Source organism: Rhea americana, unplaced genomic scaffold (assembly GCF_003343005.1).
Source record: "Rhea americana isolate MKP2758 unplaced genomic scaffold, rheAme1 scaffold_113, whole genome shotgun sequence".
NCBI classification, from domain to species: domain Eukaryota; kingdom Metazoa; phylum Chordata; class Aves; order Rheiformes; family Rheidae; genus Rhea; species Rhea americana.
This window is the reverse complement of record NW_028185184.1, coordinates 1,054,094-1,080,730: the sequence shown is the minus strand read 5'-3', so window position 1 is coordinate 1,080,730 and position 26,637 is coordinate 1,054,094. Positions and strand designations below refer to the sequence as shown.

Genomic DNA, 26,637 nt, shown 5'->3' with positions numbered 1-26,637 from the left:
GAAACATGCTAAAGGAAGTCCATTGAGGGCCATGAAGATGATTTAAGTATAGCAGCATCTGACATACAAGGAGAGGCTGAGAGAGGTGGGACTGTGCAGCTTGGAGAAGAGAAGGCTCAGGGGAATCTTAAAGTAAAAGTATCTGATGGGAGAGTGTTAGGAAGACAGAGATAGACTCTTCTCAGTGACACCCAGTGACAGAACGAGAGGTAACAGGCACGAATCTGAAACACACGAAATTCCATTTGAACACAAGAAAACACTTTATTGTGAGGATATTTGAACTGGCACAGGTTGCCAAAAGAAGCCGCAGAGTCTCCACTCTTGGAGATGTTCCAAACCCAACTGGACTTGATCTGTAAGATAAGCAGGAGTGGAAGAGGAAGGAGGGAGATTATTTGCCAGTACAAAATTGTTCCTGCGAAAAAGAGAACTACTTTTCCGAGAATTATTCTTTCAATTCCAAGTCAATTACCATCTGATCAGTAGTCTGTCTTGGTATTTCTGTGCATGGTATCTTCTGCTGATTGTCTGCCACCTGATTGCTGCGAAATGTCCATATAGTGCAGAGGCATATCACTAATTAAAATTATGCACTGTTAACCAGTTCTTAAAAACAAACAAACAAACAAATGTAATTAGTAACCATAACATAATTTCCTACCTCTAAAGATTATACAGGTGTCATAAAGTGGCAAATGCTTAGTAGAAATAACCAGGGTATTATTGATCTGGTAGAAGAGTAGCATGTGATACAATATATGCTGCTGACCATCATGTACTGATACTGTTTGTGTTCTACTCAGCATCAGTTACTATCAATTTGTATAATGTCTTTGATAGTAACCCTGATTGCACTCAAGTCTTATTTGTGTACAGGCAGTCCTTACTAACCAGTTGGCTGGAAGATAATTTCCTGGATGATTTCTTATTGTCTAAGAGGGAACAGAGAGGTGAGCCTACAAAAGCTTCTTTTGAAGTAAATAGAAAGAGAAATGAGAGCAATTCCTAAACAATTACCATTTAAATATTGTTCTTTGGTAGTCTGATGAATGAAAAAAGGAGAAATTAGCACCTCATAATTTATCTAGGTATGCCTAAATGTAGAATCAATGCCTGAGTTCAGTATACAGCCCTGGAAGAAAATAGACACAAAGATAGGAAAGGAATTTAACAATACTTTTATATACAAATGGCATTGGAAACTATCCAACATAACATATTAACATAGTTGAAAACATTTCTACATGTTAGTATTATTAATGCCAAACAGACATTTCAACACATGACAAAAAGTCTACTTATTCTGAAACAGCAGGCTGATTCTTTAAGCTGCATATATATATTTGGAAAACAGCCAGAAATGACATTAGAAAAATTCTACTTTGTTATGCAGAAATGCTCAAGGCCATAAGAAGTTTAATTCCTCTTCTGTGTGCTAGGAATAGCAAATAAAGGCTCAGCCAAAAGATAGCAATAACAAGAACCAGGAAACAATATGATAGATACTGAGGCTGAAGACATCAGAAGGAATAATTCCCTGGATAGAGACAGGCCTGATAATTTTGGAGGTGTAGTCAGTGTAGAGAGGATCTGTTGGATGTTTTTACTTTTATTCTCACACCAAGAGAAGGCAGATGGACAATTAGCAACTATATTGCATGTGGCATCAGGTGATTAGGAGAGAGTAGTAAAGGAATTAGAGTCAAAGAGAAGAAGGTCTCTCATCAAGCTATGATTTCCTTGTTTGGCTTTCCAAAAAAAGTACTTGGGGAATTTGATCAGATCCATCATTTATCATATCTGAAGGGCAAAACAACAAGTGATTAAACTGATCTGATGCTGTGTACGGTTTCACTGGGTACTGTTTCATCTACAGAGTTATTAGATTAAATTGTCAGTATTGCTAGGATCTGTGGTTGGGCAGTCCAGCAGGATGAAGAGAGAGACATAAAAGCTATTTTTTAGTTATTACTTGTTACTGATGTACAAATGACTTTCATTTGCCAGGATTTACATTCAAGAGAACAGATTCTGCTCACTTCCCTGCTTTGAATCTTGTTATCACACCCTGTAGGTCCATGAAGTTAGACCATTGCGAATACAGTGATTTCACAAAACTCTCACTGGGCCCGCTTATTGCAGAGCATATGCAAGGTTGACTACTACCTATTGAGCTAAATTTAGAGTGGATAGAGTAAAAGAGAGAAAGGGCATTGTGTATTTGTTGAAGTGTGTGACGGCAAACCCATGGAAGGAAAAAAAAAAAAATCAGGTTCTCATTAGGTTGAGAAGCCATGGACAAGCCTGTAAATGATTATTCTAAACAGAAGATTAAGATAATGTATTGCATACATTTAGGAAATAGGGATGAATAAAGGTATAGGTTAGTGATACTAGGAAAGAAAGAAGTCACAAATACTAGAGGTTTGTCTTGCTGTAATTTTTAATCAGATGTGAAATTGAGGAATTAAGTTCAGATGTACTTTAATCAAGTTTTAAAAAGTCCTATTAGTGTGGAATCTGAACTCCTTACAGTGATTCTCTCCAAAGCACGATTAGCTTTTGCCATGCATCACATTATCTTCTTTCTCTCCTCATGTGAAAAAGGTGTGTAGATAATTCTTTTAATTTATGGGTGATGAGACACCTGTGGTTTTATTTTATTAAAAATGATGATGCCAAAGGAACATATTATTAAAAATTCTACAAAATAATTATGCTTAACGATGTCTTACCTTCTGTACTTCACTCTGGTGCAGAGTTGGTGCAGAGAAACTGACCTTTATGTAAATTAGTTTCATTTTTCCATGAGCAGTTCCATCATGGCAGGGAACTGGAATTACTGTGGCTTTTCACTGTCTTTTAGATTTCTAGCATCTAAATGAAAATGAATTCCTTGCAAATACAGACTATGTATTTATCAGGTCCAGCTTTAGAGAACTTTAAATCTGGAATCAAACTGTTCCAGAATCGGTACATTTAACATAGTTACATTTATTTTAGTATGTATATTAAAATGATGGTTCATTCTTAGCTGTTATCTCTCTTTCCTATTGTAGTAGCAAATGGTATAGATCTGGAGCGAAAGAATTCTGCATGCAGTTTCCCATTCTGCAGCATTGTAAAGACATTGCCAGAGGGTCTCCTCAGCAATATTCCATAAAAATTGGGAAAATTGTATAAAGAATATGCAAATACTATCATTGTAACATACTGTTGCATACTGATGCCTCTAAAAATATCTATTTCTTCGAGCAGCTAATAAAGAACATGCCTAAATGTGTCTGAGAAACTTCTATATTTAATTGCACACTTACAGCCTTGCCTGAATAAAAAAAGAAAAAAAAAACTGACTAACTGAAGTTAATATTATTATTCATTAAAAGAGTGCTGTGTCAGGTGGTCAGAAGAATTTAACAATAGCTTATGCTGTTTCAATGAAACAAAAGGAACACTAGTGAGCTAGACTCTGTGGTGTTATCTAACATGCAGATAAAGTGCTCATTTCAGACTCAAGGGAACGGGGGATTGTTTTTTTCCAATACAAATTATTCTCCCATTCCATCCTATCACTAAGTTATTCCTGATGCTCTAATTCAGATKGAATCCAGCTAATCCACAATGGAATTTCTCAGTAAAGAAATATTGCAGGGTAGAAGCTCTTAGGCTTAAGTTACTGGAATTGATTCAGAGATATTTTATTTCCTGTATAATGCTATTGATTTTGCAAAATTGGAGAACTGGCAATATAAAATGTATGCTGTTGAGATGATAGAATATCTTTCCATGTTAAAGATGAGCTATTAGAAAAGGTAGTACATGAAAGAGGACATGGCTGGAAAACTAAAATATAATAATGCAGACTTATTTCTTAAGTATAATCATATAATCACAGAATAGCTGAGGTTGGAAGGGACCTTTGGAGACTGTAACCACATCCCTACACACTATGGAGAGATGATRTCTCTATATTCTTCCTGGGTCACCTGTCCCTATTTCTACTTCTTGTACCTTCACATCCTTTACAAGGTATTCCTTGTTTGTAAGTACAAGGTCCACCGTAGCATGTCCTCTCATTGGCTCTTCACTCCCTTGTATCAGGAAGTTATCATGAGTACACTCCAGAAACCTCCTGGGTGGCTTGTGTCCTGCTGTGTTGTCCCTTCAGCAGATATGGAGGTGATGGAAGTTCCCCATGAGGACCAGAGCCTGCAAATGTGAGGCTTCTTCCTCAGTCTGAAGAAGACTTCATTTGCTATTTTTCCTTATCAAGCAATCTATAGCAGACACTGGCTGCAATGTCATTCATTTTGTGTATTAATGGTATATTGGATGTTGCGTATTAATTTTACTGACCAAATTCTGTGTATGTCAGGTTGTTTTCATAGAAGAGTCCTTCCAGATAGATACTTTGTACTCATGATATCACAAAAACTGGACACTATCCTTTCCCACCATTTAATATTATAAGATATTCTAATGCCATCAGTAACAAACCGCTAATAGTCCAGTTGCTGATTCTATATTTCTTTGCGAGAAAATAAAATAAAATAAAATCTAGCGACAATAATTGAAGCACTCTGGTGTTGATTGTAATTGCATGTTCTGTTCAGTAAAATTTTATTTAGGCTAATTTTCCAGAGCTTTATTTTTTATAATTGACACTCCTTTCTCACAGACAGGATCTAATTAGATTCCATGTCACTCAATAAAATTGGAAACTTCATTCAAATGTAAATCACACTAGTTTGAGAACGTACAACCTGAATGAGCAGATGTGCTGAATAGGATTTTTAATTTTTTAAGGCGAGCAAAGTATATGATTTGAAACAAAGTCATTTACATGAAATAATTCCACTGTACTTTGTAGCTGACTTCACATAAATGAACGTCTTGCATTTTTTTCTTCTGCATGCTTCAGAACAGGAACTTTTATTTTCAACTGTTCGAGTGGTTCTGCAAAGAAAAAGTGCAGTGTGTTGCTTTCTGTTGCATTGCAAATTTATATGACTGTGACTTGTGAAATGAGTAGGAGCAAATTACTGTTTACAACCTAGAACATATATTAGAATTTATACCAAGCATCTAAACTGATTGGGAGAACTTCAGGACAGACTTAGCTTCCATCTGTCACAAACACCCGAACCAGATTGCCTGCAAAGAATTTAGCGCTAGGTTCCCTGAGATCCTGCTGTGTACTGGGTGAAGTACCATCTCCTTTACTTACTCCACTTACGACGTGAATAGAACCATATCGCTGTGTAGAAGATAACTTGCCTGCTAGAACTGGAAATACATACCAATGCCCATATATCACTATGTTTAGGGCAGGTGATGGGTAAAAATACAGATATAGAAAAGATACGTGGAAGAAAATCACAGATGAAGGAGAAACAGTAGCTTCATCTCATTCTCTATTTTCTTATTTAATGTCATGATTGTAATCACTCCTTGAGGAATCTCAACGTTTGGATTCTGCTCTATCTGCCCCCATACCTCCTCCTCCCCCCCCAAAAAAAGAAAAGAAAAGAAAAGAAAAGAAAAGAAAAGAAAAGAAAAGAAAAGAAAAGAAAAGAAAAGAAAAGGACGCTTGTCATCTATCATACTGCATCAGGTCTGCATGCTTCCCTCCAAATTCCTAAATATAATGAAGAAATATATTTATTTCATGGTCTGCATGTGAATTCAGGATATAAAATATCCAGTATCAGTCCAGATAAATTGCTTAAATAAAACACTGAACAGTGTTTTGCAAATCAGGTATTCAAATATATACTCTACCCTGGAAAAATACATTTTGTCATATTGTTATTTTCTTTTAGTTTTGTAGCATTTCACATTGTTTATCAGTTTCCTCTTACCATTGAAATCTTTATTAGTGTCATCACTAATGTGTGAGAAAGAACGAACAAAAAAAAACCCCGCCAACAATTATAAGTGGAAAACTTTGGCTCACTGAAACTACAAAAGATTTTTTTCTTTTTTCTTCACAATTGATTACCTTGAAACAAGGTTTTCAGTCAAAGATTCAGTCAGGCACTTTCAATCTGGATTTATTTTTACATTAAATAAATGAAAATGCAAAGAAAAACACTAAAAAGAAATATTAAGATTGAGACTCTTTTTCAAAGCTGCCTGAGGGATTTGGACATCATTCTTAGATTTAATGAGAGCTGGATATTCAAGTCCTTAAAACCTTTAGACACCTTAGCCCAAGCTTCCTGAGGAAGGAAAAAAAAAAAAAAAAAAAAATCAGTCCCAGAGGTTTTACATCTTCAGTTTCCATAATCTCCTGTTCTCTCTGTTTTGTAGACAGATATGCCTTTAATCTTATTTTGGTCATGCTGGGAAATCTGTTAACAGTTTTTGGAAACTGATGGACCTACTCTGGTGTCTTCTGGTGCTCTGAACAGTACTCTGTTCAAATATCATTTATTATTATTTTGTTATGTACTTCTTTATTGCCAACATATAACAGTTCCTCCAGCACTGAGGCTGATCTTTGATTTTCTAGTATATTTGKTAATGCAGATAATTTGTTATTAATTATGAAGGACCAGAATGAATATTTTATWAGCATTTAATGATGGATCCAATGTAGGGACCTCCTTAATATGTCTTGTGATTTTGTGTTCTTCACTTGGCTGCTCAAGTGGTTTTGTTTTTATGAATTCCTGTACCTATTCTTCTCCTATAAATGTCAAAATTACATATTTTAATGAATTAATGAATTAATAAATTCCTGAAAAAAGGATGCCCCCAAAATACAATTGGTCTCTTGACATGTAGTAGAGCTATGGTAGAATGCTGAAAAGGACTAATGAGCAGACATATATCCTGTTTACTGTTCATATGATGATTTTTCACGTTCATATTCATATTTTCATGGATATATTTTTCACATATTTTCTGTTAAAAAAGGCATAATATCAAAAAGTAGGAAAAAATGTATTTGTAACAGTATACAATACAGTTTTTAGGGCAGCTACATGCTTGATGTAAGAGACCAACTTAATTTGATGTGAGTTGCAAATGCTCAAGCAATGTCTTCTGCACTGATAAATTGTTTAAAGGTCTTCCTGTATGATAGCAGATTGTGTTTAGTTTTAGTGCTATGTGCATACCTTCAGGAGCTCAATTAACAGACACTGTTAAAAAAACAAAGATGCCACATTTAACTAGAGTGGTAAGTAAGAAGCAGCCTGGGCTTAGCTAGTGGACCAAAAAGTAGCATAAAGTACAGCTAACTGTTAATGCAAGGAACCAGTAAGGAAAAGGAAGTGGTTAGTAAAGCAAGAAGCAGCTAACAGGAACAACCACACTACCACATCATTGTGATTTATATCAGGTCTTCTACCCAGCAAAGTTAATACTTGTAAATTAAAGYTACAGTCAGAGAAGAAAAGCAACCAGCTGAATCAACAATTGCCTCAATAGTGGGAAGGGAGAATTATAAAATGACTATAATTAAATTTTAGGAAGTAGGAATTGCATATTACCCTGCTTATCTAAGTGTTAAGAGTTTCTTCTGCCTTTAATAAAAATATCATTTGTTAAGCCAACTGATTCATGCTCGTGATTGAATAAAATTAGCTCACTGAGTGTCAAAAAACTCTTGTTTACTTTTCCCAGGTTTCTCCATAGGTGTCTAAGCTAGTGTTTTTTTTTTTCCCCAGAAAATTAAACATCTAAGATATGTCAAGAAACTGAGAGATTTCTCTGTCTCTATTTTCATCCATCCCAGTAAGTAAGTGACACATATGAAAAGTTCCTGTCCCACTTCCTACTTGCCCATAAATCCAGTAAATCAATTCTATATGTAAGACTTTAGCACATAGCTTTGATATTAAAGAGTCAGAATTTTGGAAGTGATATAAAACCTACCCACAAAATCTTTTTTTTTTTCTTTGGGGGGGTGGAAAATGTGAATTCATCAAAATTAAATTCTAAACATTTTCTGTTTCAGATTTTTCAAAATCAGATTCCAGTCAAAAGAAAGACATGCAAACTAGATAGCTTTAATTTCTGCTTTGGAGCAGACACTACGCAGCTGGATCCTCCATACCCATTTTTAATGTTTTCATTCCTAGATTAAGTTTCTCTGACACTAGTCTAAATTAGGTATTTGGTCTTTGGGATCCTAAGTGACTGTTCTCAYCCCAAGGTTACTGATTATTCTGCAATGCTTTTTTATTGACTATCTTTTATTTAAAACTTTAGAAGAACTTGATTTCATTCAAATAAAAAACAAAGTATGTTTCAAATCATGATATTTTGCTCAGAGAAAATCTATTTTTCATAATTATTTTTTTAATTTTGTACACTGTGCTGTTGAAAACCAGGTAGTCTTCATGAGTTCTTCTCAGAAAGCAGATCTCTGTCTCATGTAAAGAAACTTGATCACTCCTTTTCTAAAATCCTAAAAAGAGGTGATGAATTTCATCTCATTAACAATTACAAGAACTCTTGACATCTAAAATCAAGTATCTAATTTGATAACCTGTTGCTGACCTTGCTATGTAAGTAATTAAATGCTCTATGTACTTCTATCTTCAGGCTTGTAAAGGACCGAAGGACAGTCCTTCCTTTGAAGATGATTTATATTTTTAAGATTATTTTTAAGTATCAGTCAGGTATATTAAAGCTGAAAAACATTTTTTCTGAAGGAAAATTCTAGGTAGGAGTGCTTAGAATCCTCTAAAACAGAAATATTACTCCTATTAAGACCTAATGGAGCAGAAGGAATATCTATGAAGATGAGGTAAATAAGATGTTCAGTGATATTTCTACTGCAAAAGTAAAACCACTGTGACGAAATCCATAGCCTACCTGCATTGCCACTTTGAAAATTAATTATCTACCAAAATTGGCAGATTAGTCAAGCTCATTAAACAACTTCGCATTTAAAATTGCCAGTTCTGGTGATGGTGTCTTCATCTTAGTGAAACTATGGTATAATTAAAAGTCAGCACTCTCATCTGACTGCAGATTGTGTTGGTATATATTCTTTTTGGTTTTGGTTCTAATATCTACTAATTACCCAGAAGCACCTTATGACTAAATTGCTATCCTTGAACACAGAGAAAAGCAGTCATTAACATTTGTTTTCTTCTTTAGCCTACGTGTTTTCAGTAATTTGGAGAATCAAGTGCTTGTTGTTTGACATCTATCTTCCACACATGCCTACAGGATTCAAATATCTTTTTCCGAAGACAGTCAATAAACATAAGCAAGATTCRAAGAAAACAGAACTCACAGAAATTCAAATAGTATCACACACGTATTTGTATTTTCTATTGGAATTTCACGTGTTGTGTAGTTTGAAAATGTCTGAGTTAATGGTGGCCAGTTGTACCAAAATATCTTTGTACAGTCTCCATTGGGCTCCAGCGGATATTTCCAATTATTAAAAAAGAGCCAAATTCTACAAGTCCACTTGCTTTAGCTATATCTTTCTTCCTGTCTGGATTGGCAGAGTGATAGAGTGGCAGAACACACCATAGAGAAAAAGAAACAGTCAGGAAACACTTTGAACATGAGAAGAGTTTTGCTCCTGCTGAGCCTTACTCCCTTGAAACTTAAGCACTCTATTCATCAGTAATGCATGGGGTCTTTGCAAAGATCCAAAGCTCAGCTCCTGCAGAGCCCAAGTTTGAGCAAACAGCTTCAAGTTTTTCTGCATTACTTTTGTACAACTCAGATCGGAGAACATGACTTTGGCCTGATACTGACTGATACTCTAAAGAGGTAATGTTCATGATGCTTCCTCTACAGGTGATCTTGTATCTTCTCAGACCACGCAAAGAAAGGGTAATTTCATTAATACACATCATTTCATTAGCAATCACATTGTAGTGAGCTACTAATAGACATTTTTAGTTGTGCTCTAACTACCAAAAACATACACATAGCAGAACAGCGTCAAATATAATGAATAYGTCTCTATACTCTTCTACATGGGTTGCTTGTGCCCGAGAGGAAAATTTTTGCAATCCCTGATTATCTGTCTCTGCTTAGTCATAAAATTCTTGAGTCAAATTTGATCGAGTTTTATTTTTAATAGGCAACGTACAATATCCTTTCTTCATCACTTTTTTCAGATATATTTTTTTGTTAACTCATTAACTCTGTTTATGGACCAGTAATAGCTGACCCAATCATTCTCTGTCAGATAGAGCATATAAAAAACCACAGTATGATTATTCATCTACTTCTAAAACATATCAAACACTAAAATATAACGAAGATATATCTTTTGGATGCTTTGTGTTTGTGTTTTTGGTATAAATGCACACCAATGGCAGGACTGGCCTCTTTTTTCTCTGCAATAGCTATCGATTAGCCTATTTTTTTGCTTCTCTATTAGTTGTGCAAAGGCAATTTTGTCTTAAATCACTTTTTTTTTTCTTTTTTTTGTTTTTAGAGTTGACTCCACCTACTAAATATCTAGAGCTCTCAACAGCATGGTAGAAGGCTATTCCCGGTAACAAGTTCCTTTAATTTTGTGTTTCAAAAGGAAATGAAAACAATCTTGAAGAAATCTTATCTTAAAGTAAAAAGCTCAGTACAACACAAAGACATATTCTTGGCCATGCTGTTCAACATGAATATATCGTCCTCTAGGAAAACATTGCTGCATAATATCTAATCAAAAGTGTCACCATTATCTGAGGAGTTATCCTCTTGGAGTTGAATTCTATGTGATTCTTAAATGTCATGCTCTGTGTGTGTGTGTGTGTTTTTGAAAAGTCGTCCCACCAAAAATTGAACATAGCAAAGCAAAGAGTGTGTATCAGAAGGATATTTAGACATATGACTTTTCTTCTCTAAGATAAGCCTCATAAGGCAGGCTCTTCTGTACTCCTTAGCTATTCCAAATGAAAGCAACTAGCCTATTTTAAAAGTAAAGGTAATATTAAGAAATGTGATGCACATATAATGACAGTGATCAAGCCTGCAGATAATAAACTAAAAAGTAGTTTGATTGTCTGCTTCATATATGCTTGATTTGCACAAATCTGTTTACACATCAGAACACATTTTAGTTAGATTAAAGAAGGGAAGAGAGTCATATTTTTGTATGAATCATAAAAAAAATTGTAAGTTCTAGCATAAAAATATGATTTGATGTAGAAGCATTTTCAGAATTAAATCTGTGCCTTCGCATATGGTAATGATAGAAGCTAATAGGAAAATTCACAGTCTTAATGTCTCTCCATCAACAGCCTTTCTTATTGCTCTTCCTTATGCTTATTTAGACTTATCTCATTATTGAAATTAAGTTGTTCTTATGGCATGACTATGTTAATTTGTCAATAATTTAGATTTGACAAACAAAATGGTACAGCTGGGTGGGAAGTCAAAGGAAGGAATTACTCCTGCACCTTTAAAAGGAAATTGGATTCAGGTAGATGTTTCTTGTCAGAATAYGTAACATGACAAATCACAAGCATCAGTCCAAAACAAAGAGAAATGTCACTGGGACAAAAGTAGTTTACTCGAGAAATAAGATAGGAAGATACACTTTGAAACAATTATTGTTCTTCATAGGAGACTACAATTTAGGGACCTGTTTATGCAACACAGCAACCACAATCCTCAGGTTAAGCAGGAAAACCTAAAGTAGACATCAAACGTCAGTTTCTTATATCTCAGTGGAGGACATTTCTGCCTAAATACTTTTAAGAACAGAGAGTTAGAGCTAAATATCTYTTAGGATGGACAGGAGAGGCAAAATGGGAAGTAGTTGTTCCTGCCTTCAGAACTGAGACATCTCTGAAGATCAAAAATATCAGAGAAGAAGGTAGCAGAAGAAATTTAGGATAGTGGTAGGAGTCTAGATATACAAAAGAATATTTGCTTCATCTAATGACATCAATTGGATGTAGGTAGGTAAGCTTTGGCAGATTTTCAGTAGATACTATATTACAATTTGACTTTTCTTGCTTCACTTTTAATAAATATTCTTTTATTTTCCTGAGTACATTTAAATCTTTCATGTCAAATGATTTTAACACAATGATTTATTTGCAGGTACATTAATAAGGGAAAACAATTTCTAAATGCTAAGATGCAGGCAGAGAAAAGTGATGCCTATTCTGTAATATTTAATTGAAATGAACACACTTAGGAGAAACTCTACAAATCCTTAGTATCTTCAGTAGGAGTACAAGAACAGGCAGTTGAGCTTGAGCTTAGAGGCATTTATTTTATTCTATGCTAATATTTCTAGCAAGGTATTTTGGTACTAGCCAGATTTGTAGTCTCACGCACTCCTGGCAATTTTCAAAGTTTTTTTTAATAGATTTTTTTTCCTCCTTTGATTTGATCAACCTGTCTCAGATATTACTGCTTTTGTTGGAGCTCYTAATTGTAATAGCCTTCTCTAATTGCTGCCACACATAATAATTGCACTCAGTGGACTGGAATGATGTAGTTCACAGAAAAGRAAGGATAAGAGAGAGAGATTTTAGCATGTATTTTCTTTCTTCTGCTTCTACTAATCTTTGAATTAGTATGCAAATTGAATATTTTATTGATAATCAGAAGTTAGAATGAAAATTGGATTTATATTTAATCCCTACATAAAGAGGGATTAAATTGAAATATACTACATTCACCTCGTCTGGCTGTTTAATGTGCAAAGACCTGAGTTTTCAGATTTTAAGACACCCAAGATGCGTTRCAAGATTAGACCACATCAAACACTAGGTGAGGCAGCGTGTCCAAAAGACATATCCTATTTAGATTATTTTGCTTTGGTGGTTCTTTAACGAAGAATATAAATACTTATTTCTGAGAAGTAGAAGATTATTACTCAGATAAAGATTACTATAATGTGATTTTCACTGTACAGGAGACATCAGTAGCTTATCAGCAATGCCAGTGCTGGACATACATGAGCAGTCAATGAAATAAAGTTAACCAAAAGTCTTTTGTTTCTTAGAAAAAGCAGTGGCACAGTCTTGTATAAATTTAAAGCATTTTCAGTGTTYTCTTTCTTCTGATGTATTGGTTTCCTTTCTTTAATTAGTTAACRTTTTGTAACAGTAATATATTAGAAAGTTGATGAATTCATAAGGAGCCAGGTGGCAAAAGTTTAATGCAGTCTGTTAAAAATCGAATATTAGACGTACTTCACTCACAGTGCAGTTATCTTGTTTGTATTACCATAATTTCTGGAGTTCTCAGCTGAGGTTGGTACTCATTATCCTAGTTGTACTGTACACATATACAAGTTGCCATCCTTTACCTGAAGCATGTGCTATGTGGGGAGACAAAACTAAGAAATAATAAAAGGAGTGGGTATTTTATTCCTATTCCCATAGGAGAGTGAGACACAGGCATCCTGACATTCAACAGACCATGAATGGAATCTGTGGAAGGGAAGAGCTGAGGAGTAAATCCAGATGGGCAGCATCTTTGTCTAGGTCCACAACTGCTGAAGTTCTTCAGAAGCTTTTCAATGTATTAGTTTGAGAAGGGGCTGCTCATTTATTTTTTTTTGTGAAAAGTATCAGTTCATTAAAACTGAAATCTTGTGGTACTGACTCAGATTAACTTTCAGAGCTCAACATGCATACTTCTAGCAGAAGTCTGGCTGCTACCACTCTGGGGTCCAGTAGGAACCTGCCTCCCTTTCTGTCAGCTTGTCTTAGGGCAGGCTAAATACTCTGTCAGGCCACCTCAGCTTATTTTATCTGCTTTGAAAGAAAAACCTCATWGCTAAATTCAGGATGACAGAAACCTTTCCTAGAAAGTTACTCAAGAGGCATATCATAAAGACAGGTAGGATCTGAACAAAGACTGAACTAAACTTRAAGGGGAAAATGGCTGTACTGTCTTACACCTTGGCACTGTTGGAGGCACCAGAGTCCATTCAGGCCTGTAGATGCTAGTGAAGTGCAGATCGGTGTATGATTCTCCATGTATTTTACTAGGATTGGCTGGTTTGTTCTCCAGGATTTTAGCCAACATGATGGTCATTACAGATGCAGTAAGATTTTTTTTTTTTTTTTAATTCAAAAGAATAATTCACACACGAGAAGTATAAAATATCAGTAGTGCTGTATGATTTTCATGAAGTTAAAATTTTCTTTACACTATAGACATATCAGTTAAACTATTTAGACCAAGACCTAGAAACAGATGGTACAAGAGAAACTAGATTTCCAGCCGCTCAGCTTGCTTGTTTAGTACTAGCTTAATTTCTTTACATCCACAGTTTTAAGTATAAATATGACTGTAGTCCCTTTCATGTTCACAAACTGTCTCCAAATGAATTGTAGGGTTTTGTTATTGTTTTATGTTTTGTTTATTTGTTTTTACCAATTGTTTTTCTTTTAGCAAATGTTCAAGAATTTATTTAAGYAGACAGAATGTAGTTTGTGGCTTATTTGCAAATTTTTCTATGTGAATATCTTTAACAAGGTGCTTATTATGCTGTTTCTTGCTGTTTTCTCTGAGCATCAAGGAATATTTAGTACATCTAATCTCATAACATTTCTGTGAGTTATGGAAATAGTTATATCTTCTGTTTTTGTTTATTCAGTTGTACAAATGAAGAATTGGGACCCTGAATAATGCAAAAGATTAGACCTACAGAGACATCTAAGCATGTCTGTCATTCATAGCAGCTAGGCATCTGGTCATAAGTTGTACCTATAAGCTCACTATGTATGTAAAACCTATAGTTAAAATTTACAGTCGTGAATCAGATGCCTGAATTATCTATGCTGTGCATGAAGGCAAGTATATCAGAACGGAGACCACAACAATCATTTGTCTGAACGTAAAGAAACGAGGGCTCTGGTTAGTATAAACTTGTCTGGAGATAAACTGCAAAGGGTTTGTATGGCCTCTTGCCTTTAAGCCTCACTTCTTGGCTCCAGGAAAACACCCATGATGGCTTGGGGTAGGTGCCTGGAACCATCTCCTGGAGCAATTTAGTTGAGTTGTCCCTTTCGGTAATGGAGGAATAATAAAGAAGAAGGAAATAAAAAGGGGAGAGAGGGAGGAGGAAGGATTACATTTCCGTAGCAGAAGGATAAAGATGTCCCTTGTTTCTGAGGAAGAGATCTGTGTTCTGACCACATACCTATTTATGTATTTTAGCCAATTCTGTGTTCTGACCCCATACCTATTTATGTATTTTAGCCAATGACTTTGTAATTCAGAAATCTGGATGCAGTCTTCCCATCATGAACCAAAGTCTCATTCTTCTTTCTGTGAGAGGGTAAAGTAACCACTAGACTAAAAGTATTCACCCTACATTTTTCTTTTCTGCTATTGCTTCCAAGACTTTTCAGTTCTTCACCATAGAACAGACAGGCAGAAGAAAATCTTCAACTGTCTCGCTAGATTGTTGCCAAGTTATTAGAGTCTTTAAGAAAATGGAGAAGGAAGATCAGTTTCCCCTTCAGCTGAAGTGGAGCTAAACCCAGCTTCTTAAATGAGATCTTATATAGGGTCTGGAGGTTTATTCTAGAATGAAAGTAGCTTCTGTGGTTTGTATGAAGCAAATTGTGGTTGCTGTGAATTGCACACTCCCTTCCCTATTGACTGCCCTCAGGAGAATATTGTAGATCTCAGAATATCTGAAAATTTWGAATAGAGGAGATTGTTGCCGATTTTTTTTGACTAGATGATGTTATCAGCCTTTTTAATTACTTAAAGAAGTCAAATCTTACCTAGTGAAACCACTGCCTGCTAAGACTAAATGAGAATTTTAATGACTGGAGATATTTGTCTTAGACACTTTATTTTAGAAGAGGAATCACAGGGCCATTCTTCTTTTTTGGATGTCTTATTTCAAGCAAGATGCAGACAGTTAAGGTCTATGACCTTTTCTTTTCTCTCTCTCTTCATTGGCTAAATAGTCTAAATATTATGAACTAGAATAAGTGCCTAAAGATCTCTTTGAACATCTGATTCTCTGAACGGGCAGAACAAAGTGAGGATGGAAGAGAAGATAAGTACAAGAGATAAGAAAAAAATATCGTAAAGACAGTAAGCTTCCTTTGATCTTTCATTGTAATAACTTGGAAGGCAACCATTCTTTTAGAGTATCATTAAGTATCTGTACAGTAAATTCTCCTTGCTCTTTTAGAGAATGCTGTTCTAAAATGACTTCATGTTCTACAATATTTCTTCACTAATAACTTATTTCAGAGAAGTAAACCTTGAGCAAAGGGAAAGACACATTTTGCCCTAGCTGATAACTAAGTGTTAGCAGAAAAATACTTCCAGGGTAAGGAAGAAACAACAGAGAAGCTCATATGCTCTGGTTTTAAAGGGGAAGTAAGAGCAGCTACATGATGGAGKATTGCATTAAACAAGGATGAGAAAGAGCTGAGAGTGGGAACTGCCTCACTGAGTCTCTCATTCGACTCCCTCGGAGAGAAGTGGACTGACTAAAGCAGGAAACTGAGATAGAGATGATATTCCTCTACTATGAAGAAGATATTCTAACAAGTAGAGAAGTAGGGACCTCTGCTGCTTTCCTTGAAAGAAGTACAGAAATTGGAGAGGCAGGTCTCCATGGTRAAAAAAAATTGCTAGTTAAGTGATGGATGTCTCGTCCTGGGGGTTTAATAGTAATTATTCAGCAAAGGTATAAAGAGAAGTGTCTCTCTCTTCTCTAGAGAATTTTCAGACACTTTGCCCTGCTTTGCAGGTTGTAAGGATGGAAGGGATTTTCAGTTCCAGAACTKCCCTTCCCGGATGACACAAGAAGAAGAAGGGAAGTAAAGAACTCTGTTTTGTGAGGTGAGCAGGATGTAAAAATCACCAGACGTGTATCAGAAAGGAAAGGATCTTAATTATAGCTTTCTAAAGAACAGGTTTCAAATTAATTTATTTGAATCTTGTGTTTAAAAAGTGCATCATAAAGTTATTATGAAATTATGTCAGAAGAGCACTTAATTATCTTACTATAGGGCTAGAAATATTTCAAGTAAGAGGGACTGTATGAATTGAGAATGTGTCAGAATTTATTCTTCTGTGGTGACACATCTTTTCTTGATGTATGTCCAGAAGTTGACTAAGAATATGGAGAATTAAACAAAAATTATTCAGCTAAAACAAGACGTAGGATCTTTTACTTGAATGTAACACTTAAGCAGGCTAAGTAGAAAATAAAAATTTAAAATCCTCAAACATAACTACTAAACCAACATATAAACATTATATTGTTATTCACTACATCACTGCCTATTATAACCTGGATGTAGAAACAGAACAGTCCTACAAGAGAATATATGTTCTAAATCTTTAGATAAAAGAGTTTACTGTATATGATAGGAAAGATGAAACAGGCTATTTATGTGTAGTGCAATTGACTTCCACTTGTTCATTTTTGCATGTCTGAAAAGCACTTCCTGGCATAGCTGTCAGTTTTGCATAAATAAAAAATATTTTCACCTGAATCTCCTTCAGACACCTACAGCAATAAAACTCAAGAATGCTCCCAAGCTGAAAGCGAACGTTTCCCCACCCCCTCCCTTTCCGCGGAATGTCAGTTCACAAATCATGTTTTGGACTTCTGGCTTTTCATTAGCTGCATGTTCCTGTGGATTGACTGAAGAGCTGTTCAGTGCAACATCTGTAGTCAGAGTTGAATTGTTTCCTCTTTTACTTTAATACTTCTCCAAAAAAATATAAAAATTGCCTGTAGAAGTGTATGCAGCTGTAGGCAGACATGTCAGCTTGGAAGTGGGTTCTAAACCCTCAGAACGATTTGTGTTTGACAAATGAAAGGGGACTATTTTGGTTTTATTTATTTTACTTTCTCCACCTCAGTTCAACCTCCCATTTSTGATCTACCTGAAAGTGGATATTTAAGTAAACCCCTATCAAGGTTATTTGACATCATCATCACTGTAAAGAACAAATTAACATATTTATCAGTGCACCTACTGGTTTCTCTGCCTCACAGTTGCCTGAACTGAAGATCTGTAAATTGAGACACACACACAAGAGAATGGCTGACATTTTCTGAACAGAACTAGAGTCTTTCATTAATTCCTGGGAAAGGGAAATGTCTCTGTGACCTGCGCTGCTCCATAACCTGCATGCTTCGACGGTGTATGCCTAAGTCAGAAGCCTGATTGTAYATGGTCTTTTTAAGACCTGTAGCTTTACTTTCTTTAGTACAGACACTCACATTTTAATTTTCCTAATCTCCATCCATTGTGCTGGTCACACTTGTCAGTCTCCTAAAAGAAAATACATCTGTCAAACACCTGTCTGAGAATAATAAATATGAGTTAATGTGCTCACACTGTCCTTACCAGAAACCAGCACTGTTGCTACCATATCATAGTCTTATCACTCTTGCACTGAATAACCAGGTAGCTTAGGTCATCCTCACTTTTCACCTCTGAATCCAGTGTCTTTGGGTAATTGGCCTTTGAGGTATAGGGTTTGCCAGGAGCAGATGAAGAACGCAATGTATTCAGGTTTAAGTATTCAAGTGCTCATGGTAGTTTTGAAAGGATTTTTTAACGACCTTTGTATCTATCGTATGCTCTTATTGTGYTTCTCAGTTTTGCCTAAAAGGGTTTCCAATGTTTTTGATTTGGATTTTGAATAACAGGCTAGCCTGAAATATATTAATCTTACATACATAATTTTTACTCCTTTAAATTTCCCATTCATTTTGTATAATAGCTTCTAAGATTTCAGGGTTTTATTCTGTAATGGGAATTTCAGGGTTCAGCAACAGAAATAAATATCTGGATTCTTCAGCTTTTGAAGGTCAGTAGCTGTGATTTAATCATTTTTATTCTGAGAGAGGGATTTAAAACTGATTGCTCTGTGAATAATCAATTTCTGTGCTCTTTTCCATACTAGAAAGGGAATGATTGTATGTGGTTGTATGGATCAAAATATCAACTGTCTACACAATTTACTGAAGCTGATTAAAACTGTTTGCAACTATAAAGGAAAAGATCGATTATAATACAAGGTAGCTGTAATTTCCCGTACTCATAAACACTCAAAGTGACAAGAGTTCTCTGTAGAAACTGGGCCGGTGCTTGGTGATACTTTTTTTGAGTGTGTTGTTGCCAAAACAATTCATCATTTCCATTCCGCTCCTTAGATGTACTTCACAGGACCTCAGTTAGCTCTCCTGAGTAGATTAATAGTACCATGGTGAGAATGAATTTATTTTTGTGGATTTGGAAGCTCCAGTTGCCTGCCTTTGACAGAAGATACTGATGACTCTCATCCAGCTTACTAAGAGAATTCAAGCTTGTTTCGATGTCAGTAATGACATTAGTGTTTCAAGATGAAAGCCAAATTGATCTTTTGGTATTAACTGAGGGGACGCATAACTAAGCCACTTAGTGAGAAAGATATTTAAATTTGAAACACATTAAACACATTTTACTTCAAAGCATTCAATGCAGACTGTGTAAATACAGCTTTTGTAAGGTTTGTCTGAAACTAATAGGTCTCTAACTGCAAAACATTGCATTCAGATAACAGCAAGATTTAAGTTAAATATCTACATAGCAAAAAGAAAAATCTTTATTCAATCTCAAAAAAGTGGACTGTTTAAATTTCAGTGACAGTGTAAAGTAAATGCAACGTATAATATTCACAATTTTATTAATTAATAGATTTCAGTTTTTCTTTTTCCTTTTATTATTTTGGGATATTTACAACTTCAGCTGAAATTATCATGATCGGCCTCCTCATTAGGATCTGGAAAATTATCTTATTATTCTCAATTATTTTCCCATTTTACTGAAGGGTGTGGGAGAAGAACTCACTAATTCTAGTTCTGGTTTAGGACATTGAGAAAAATGAGATTTATCAAGTGTTTGACAGTGGTCACGGCAAATAAAGTGGAAGCAAAAGAGCAGGGTGTTTTTTTGATTTATGGGTTTTTTTTTTTTCTCTCTGAAATGTACTTTGTATATGTTTTTGTATATGTGTTTACTTGTGTAAATTCGTGCCCTCATAACTGAAACTCAACAGTGTTGGGATGTTAATTTTTTCAAAACTAGCATTAACACTACTTCTGCAGTAATTAGCTATTCTCTTGAATGTAAGAACATTAAAAAAGTTAATTTTAATATATTATAATGATTTATCTGAAATGTAATTTGATGTATTGTTAAAACGTTGATGAAAATGTAACCACAGCCTCTGTGGGACTAAAAAGCTTGGTGTAGTCTCATTTATTCAACTGTTATGAACTAATAGACTGTAAGTAACAAAGTTCAGTCAAACCTAATGGAATAAGAAAAATTGTGAAAGAGAAAATTGGTCCCACAGGTTCTTATGGCTCATCAACCAAACCAGAATTGGAGAAGACTGCTAGTACTAGCGGCACATTTTATTATTGTTGCAGGGGGCCCCATCCACATCAGAACATTGCCGTAGGGTTAGAAGGAAAAACTACTGTAAAAATACAGACTGGCTACCAACCTAAAAAAGGCAGTCACTGAAGTCATTGAACAGCCACAGGACCAAACAGAGCCAGAGGCTAAGCACACAGCTCTTTGTTTTTACTGAACAGAAGCACATGCGCAAATGCTGGCTTAAAATTCTTGCAAGTGTATGCTCAGTTGCACTTATTTATTTCCAGCCTAAGTTGTCTCCCTTCCTGCAGTACCAAGAGGCAGATAATTTGATAATAATTCTATCCTGAGGCAAGGGTCTTGTAGGAGCGTAGTRGCTGACTTATTCTCCTGCAGTGTCTTGGGAATGATACTAGAGAAAATGAAAGGAGAAACATTTCTTTGCTGAAATAACTTGGAGGGATTCCTGATTTTGCTCAGTAGATTAAGGCAAGTTACATGAAACACACTTACACTAGGTGAGAACACATCTTAGCCTGTATCGCTGCTGCTCTGTTGTCAGAACACATCATACCCTTGCTTATATTCCCTTTCGTTATAGTGTAGTCTCATGCACGACAATAGAACTCACTTTTTTTTTAAATATACTTTTGTTCTTCTCATACACGTATGCGGATGTATTTTGTAATACATAAGGCATATCCTTTTTATGATGGAGACACCTTTTGTGGGAAAGCTATAATGTGAAACATTTGCAGAGACATTCTTACAACCCAAGTTTAGGTTGATTTTCAATTTTCAGTCTGATAGTTTTTCTAAAATGAAAAAGTCAGCAGTATGACAAAGAGAGTTTTTACTTTCATTTGTGTTTGATTTTGATTTCCTTGCTATCACTGCTTTGATTGTAGAGCTCATTGATGCTTATAAAGAGGGAAAAAGAAAGGCAAAAAGACCCACATCATAACTGTTCTTGGCAATTATTTGGTCCGAGTAAAACTGTACATATGCCATTGCTTCCACTGTCATTGAGTTATTATGAAATTTAATTTTACTTTTATCTTCAAACTTGATAACTTTTGTTTCAAATAAATAATGTGTGGCTATCTCAATTTTCAGCTAAAATGTGCTAACAGGATTTTCTGATCTTCCTTGCATTTACAAAAGATAATTTAGTATCTTTTCCACCTAATCTTGTGTTGCTTTACATCCTTATTAAAAAAAAAGCTACAAAGATATATCCATCACCACAATTATTTATGTGTCTGTCATTTCCAAAGGGATTACTGTGGTATGCTTTCTGCATGGCTAAATGTAAAATGACTTGTAAGCTTCAAGTTGTGCAAGGAAACTTCACAGTAAGTTCAAGCCTCTCTCAGAAGTGGATGCATTAGGAGGACAGGAATGTCCCTAGATCATCTCTATAGCTTCTCAGAAACAATTCAGTGTCTAGCTTCCTGCACACCGAGGCTTGTTTTCTGCAGCCTCCCATCAAGTAAAGAGCTTTAGATAACCTCTAAAGTAGGAGCTGCAGAAGTCAGTATCTGAGGTTGAAAGGGACCTCTGGTTCTCTGATTGGAAAGTTATCTGCTCAAAGCAGAGCAAACCTCAAATATTAAACCAGGTTGCTCAGGTTCTTGACCGGTTACATTTTGAATATATCCAAGCATGGAAATTCGACCACATCTCTGGGCAAGCAGGTCCTGAGCTTAACTGCTCTCATAAAGGAGTATTTTCCTTCAGTTTTGTTGGAATATCCCTTGCTGCAGCTTGTGGCTATTACCTCTTGTCCTTTCACTGTGCACTGTGTGCCAGAGGAATCTGACTCTCTCTTCCCTTAGGCAGCTGAACACAGCAGTTCAACGACCCTCAGCCTCCTTTTCTCCAGGCAAAGCAAACCCACTTCTCTCGGCCTCTCCTTCTATTCTAGGTACCCCTGATCATTTTGGTGGCCCTCCACCAAACTCCCCCCTATTTGTCAATATCTTCCTATACAAGGAGCCCAAAACTGGAGACAGTATGCCCAGCATAGCCTAATGAGGGCTGAATATAGAATAATCTTTTACTTTGACCTGCTGGCACTGCTTGTCATGTAGCAGTGACAGGACTGCAGCATTAGACCACAGTTTGGGAGCATATGACCAGCAGGAAACTTTTGATTTTGGACAGGGATGGCTCTTACCTTGAGGACTGCAGAGCCCGTCATCAGCTGCACTTTACAAAGCTTGCTAAAAGTTTTCTTTGCTGTTCTAGCTTTAAAGTGATAGTCAGTGGTGGTAAAAGAGATTTAAGAAAACAGAGTCATGACATCTAATGAGCTTTTGGAGTTTTTTTCTTTTTAAGGTTTTTCTTTGTTATTAATGCTTGAAGATGTTACAGAGGCCTATAGATATTTAGGTACATGTGCCTGCACTGAGCCTCAGTAGGGATTTCATTGGCTATCCTCAAGCTCACAGGAATGCAACTTGACAACTCGAGCTGAGCATTTAAAAGCAGGTGTAGAAGTTATAATGTTAGAAGATGGACTTTTTTCTAGTTTCCAACAAACAACAACTAAATATTGTTGTGCTAGTTTTATCCTGATAATGAATAACCCATGCTCTTCCTTCTTTGTACAGTATTTTTTCCCTCAGCTTCTATTGCATTATTTGTGCATATATGTGCACACAAACCACATCAGTTTGCAGTAAAATTATCTGTTGAGTAAAGCTGCTACTCACGCACTGGGTCTGATGGTGCAAGGCTCTTAAAAAAAATACTATCTTTTAACCACTATACCACATCCACCTCCTGTCAGTAGCTTGTTGGCTACTGTGCCAACAGTTGTGCCTATATTTTTGGCATTTGGAGTCATTGAGTGGGAGGGAAACTATGACATAAAACTGAAAGTGTGTTATATTTCAGTTTATCTATGCAGTGGGACAGGGAAAGAGGAAGAGGCAGGGAGATGAGAGTGTGCAGTAAATTGCATGAAATTGCATAGTTTGAGATTTGACAAGTCTCCAAAGTGGCTGGTAGACAGCCACCAGGCATAAAATCTTTGGGAGCTTGAGGCCAGCTATAAACTCCATCTAGACCAATAAGAAGAATAGAGAAACTAAATTTATCTACGAGATCAGCTGACAGGAGCCAATTGTTTACTTCGACTCTTAATTAAAAGTTTCTCTAAACGTTCCAAATATTCATGGAGCACAATATTTTATTATAAAGTCGCCTAATTTTCTTCTGTCATGTTTACTGACAAGCTTACAGTTACAGTGATCARCGTAAATGAATCTTCCAATAACTTGAGTAGCTAGGAAGATTTCTCCATTGCCAGTTATGTTGACACTGAATCAGTTCTACTATAAGCTGATCTCAGTAATCACGATTATTTATTCATTTGTGGTTATACTCACAGTGTAGGAGGATMCTAATTTACCTCTCATCCTTTTAGCTGCTCAAGTGGATAAAGGGGATGTAGCCTTTGTTAAATGAGCGAATTTGCACTAGCTTGTTCCAGGACAGGATTAACTTTGTTAAAGGCAAGAGTGTCTTTTCTTTTATACTTGTGTTCTTTATATCAAGCTGTACATGTAATTAGAAAAAAAAATCAATATCACACAGTGATGGAAAGCTTGCAAAGATAGTTTTATTCATATTGGGATTCTTTTACTGCCCCCCAAAATATCTTATAATTTATCTTATAATTATAATCTTATAACTGTTTCAATAAGTTTGCATTAAAAGAAAAAAATAATATTTGCTTTCAGTTGTTCATTTTGGAAATGTAACACATCACCTTACATCAGATATGACACCTAATGTGGCATTACACAGCAGGACTGGCAGTGGTAGGCTTAAGAGGTCAGAATTGTTAAATCAACCAAAGCTTTCACAAAGGGCTTATTTCAGAAATGTGTTTTTTTTCTCTCTCTCTCTCTCTCTCTCTGTCTTTTTGGTGGTGGTGAGGAGGTCTTTTTTGATTTTTCTTTCCTGAAGGTTCTGCTCTCCAGAGGGAGAAAAGAATTGGATAGAAGAGACATTAATTTCTTTCAGTAATCAGAAAATATTTTAGAAATACCTATGAGGACCAAGTATTTTATGACACCTTTGAGCAATAGCCARCATTTTAATAAAGGATAGTCTAAACTCTCTGAGTGTTCACAGTCCATTTAAAATAATTTCCTGGAGGAAACTCTTGTCATATTCTACAATCCTCTACTAAATGCAGCCTTCCCCTTGTAAAGAATATTTATTTCTCCTTTCTTTTGCATAGATAGTGCAGTCAGGTTTCTTTCTATTAACCAAAGCTCACAGAAATCTGCTTCCAATAAGACAGTATTACTCACATAGGTAAAGATTTTTAATCCACTCACTCACAAACTGTGGATTTAAACCCCAGCTGGCAATTTATAACTATCACCATGACATGGGGTATATAWGGTTTGTTTTCAGTTTACAAGCTCATCTTCATTTCCGGAGGAGTGAAGGAGTGGTGGAAGTGTCTGTGGAGGGAGGAAAAACTTCTCTGAGCAGCCACCAAGTCTTCCTTGGAAAGACAACTGCTGAGAAAGTTCAGGATGTGCAGGTAGAAAAGGAGTGTGTGCGTGTGAGAAAGAGAGATGGARTAATCATGGGATGAAAATCCACAGAGGAGCAAAGAGGGATTGTGTGGGAGAATAGGAATCAGATACCAGGCTTCAATGGTGGGAAAAAGAGAAACTTGTCTGAGGTCTGTGCAAAATTTCTTGCACCACAGAAAGCTGCTAAGTTGACAGCACCCTAACATGACAGCAAAGACCCACACAGAAAGGGGTGGGAATGGGAAAATAGAAGCATTCTTATTTCTATTACTGGCCTAGTAATTTTGAATTTTCCCTATGTAAAAAAGTTAAGAATTCTAATTTATATTCTAACGAAACCCATTTATTATTTTACTTTGAAAGTCTTTTGGTCTTCCTTGGGGAGCTCACTTTAAGGMGCAGATCAAGGCATATCCATCTCAAAGCTCTGGCTGACTCAAGAGCCTGTCACAAAAACAAAGATCACTTCCAGAGTCTCACACATTAACAGCTTGCTATTTTTACTCTTGTAAAAGTAGGGGGGGGGGAAACTGCCTGAATGCAATGGTAAGAATGCAAGGTTAAATTCAGAAAGTTATACTTTCCTTCTTGTGACTCCTTTGACTACTTTCAAATGCACAGAACGGGCAGTTTAGCCATATTAGGTCTAGATTATTTAGGAAGGTACTTCTGTTATTGCTCTTGCTATTTCTTCATGACAAATGAGTTAAAACTACAGACCTTTCATTGCATGAACATTTCAGTTTAGTTTGTTTGTTTAATGGCAAAAGARTATTTTAATTTTTGAAGTGGTAGAGGAAAGATTGAAACCTGGAAAAAGATTWAAAAAGAGTCTTGATTTGTTTAGTACTAGGATTTGATGGACCAGTTTCTCAGTTTATGAATGCCTAAAGTTTTCAATATTGTAATATGTTGCATGTTGAATTTTTTTGTTGGTACTGTGAAACTTTAAGGTTCTGTGTTAAGTAGGGGTTTTGTTTCTCATATTTCAAGGATGATATTAATAAAGAAAAAGTGAGTAGAAAGGGGTAGAAAATAATTTATTTTCAGAGGCAATAGTGAGAAAGAGTGATCCTTCAGATTGATTAATATATGAAATTCACTGCCTTTCTACACAATACGTTGTTTGTTTTTGCCACGTATTGAAGTCAGAATCAATAGTTATTATAATTTCATAAATAGAACAAAAAGGTTTAGATTTCCAGAGGTACATAAAACAGTGAGTATGTTTTTTAAAGAAAGGGATGATTTCTGTTTTATTTTTTAGGAAAAAAGAAGTTTAATCAGCTACTTTTGTCAGGGTTCACATTGCTAAAAACTTTTTTAAAGGTAAAGTTTCTCCCTGTACCGCAGTAAGATGACTAAACCTCCGAGAGGAGCAGGATTTAAGGCATTAAATTTCCTGACAGCTAATACTTACATGGTGTCCTTTTCAACACTGTGACAACCCTTTCCTTAGGTAGTGTACAGAGATTTTGGCATCTAACTCCATCCATGTATGCAACCAAGGGGGCCAGACAACTCGATCTTGCGGAGGGCCAGGCTATCAAAAGTTAGGTGTTTAGTGCTGTTTTAAGTCTTTTGTTTCATACAAGTTACAGGAAAATAGAGAAGACTGCTGTACTTACCATTGCTGCCAAAGTTTAGAAGAGTTTGTTGTCAGTATAATTTAGTAGATTTGTAATAACAGTACTATTCCCCTGAACTCTTCTTCAGTGCCCTTGCTGAGCTGCGGTGTCTTGCTGCTGTCGCAAGTCCTT

General features: G+C 35.8%; 1 long non-coding RNA gene across 3 annotated transcripts; it reads right to left on the bottom strand.

Annotated features, from left to right (window-relative positions):
• Positions 1-239: 239 nt before the first annotated feature.
• Positions 240-26,637, bottom strand: LOC146600858 (uncharacterized). 3 transcript variants are annotated; one of them, XR_014897227.1, is made up of 5 exons: positions 26,506-26,637; positions 4,847-4,959; positions 1,021-1,135; positions 476-609; positions 240-356 (listed from the first exon to the last, which is right to left on the bottom strand). It is a non-coding gene; the product is annotated as an uncharacterized LOC146600858 (long non-coding RNA). The 3 variants fall into 3 exon arrangements; XR_014897225.1 differs by lacking the exon at positions 1,021-1,135; XR_014897226.1 differs by lacking the exons at positions 1,021-1,135; positions 4,847-4,959.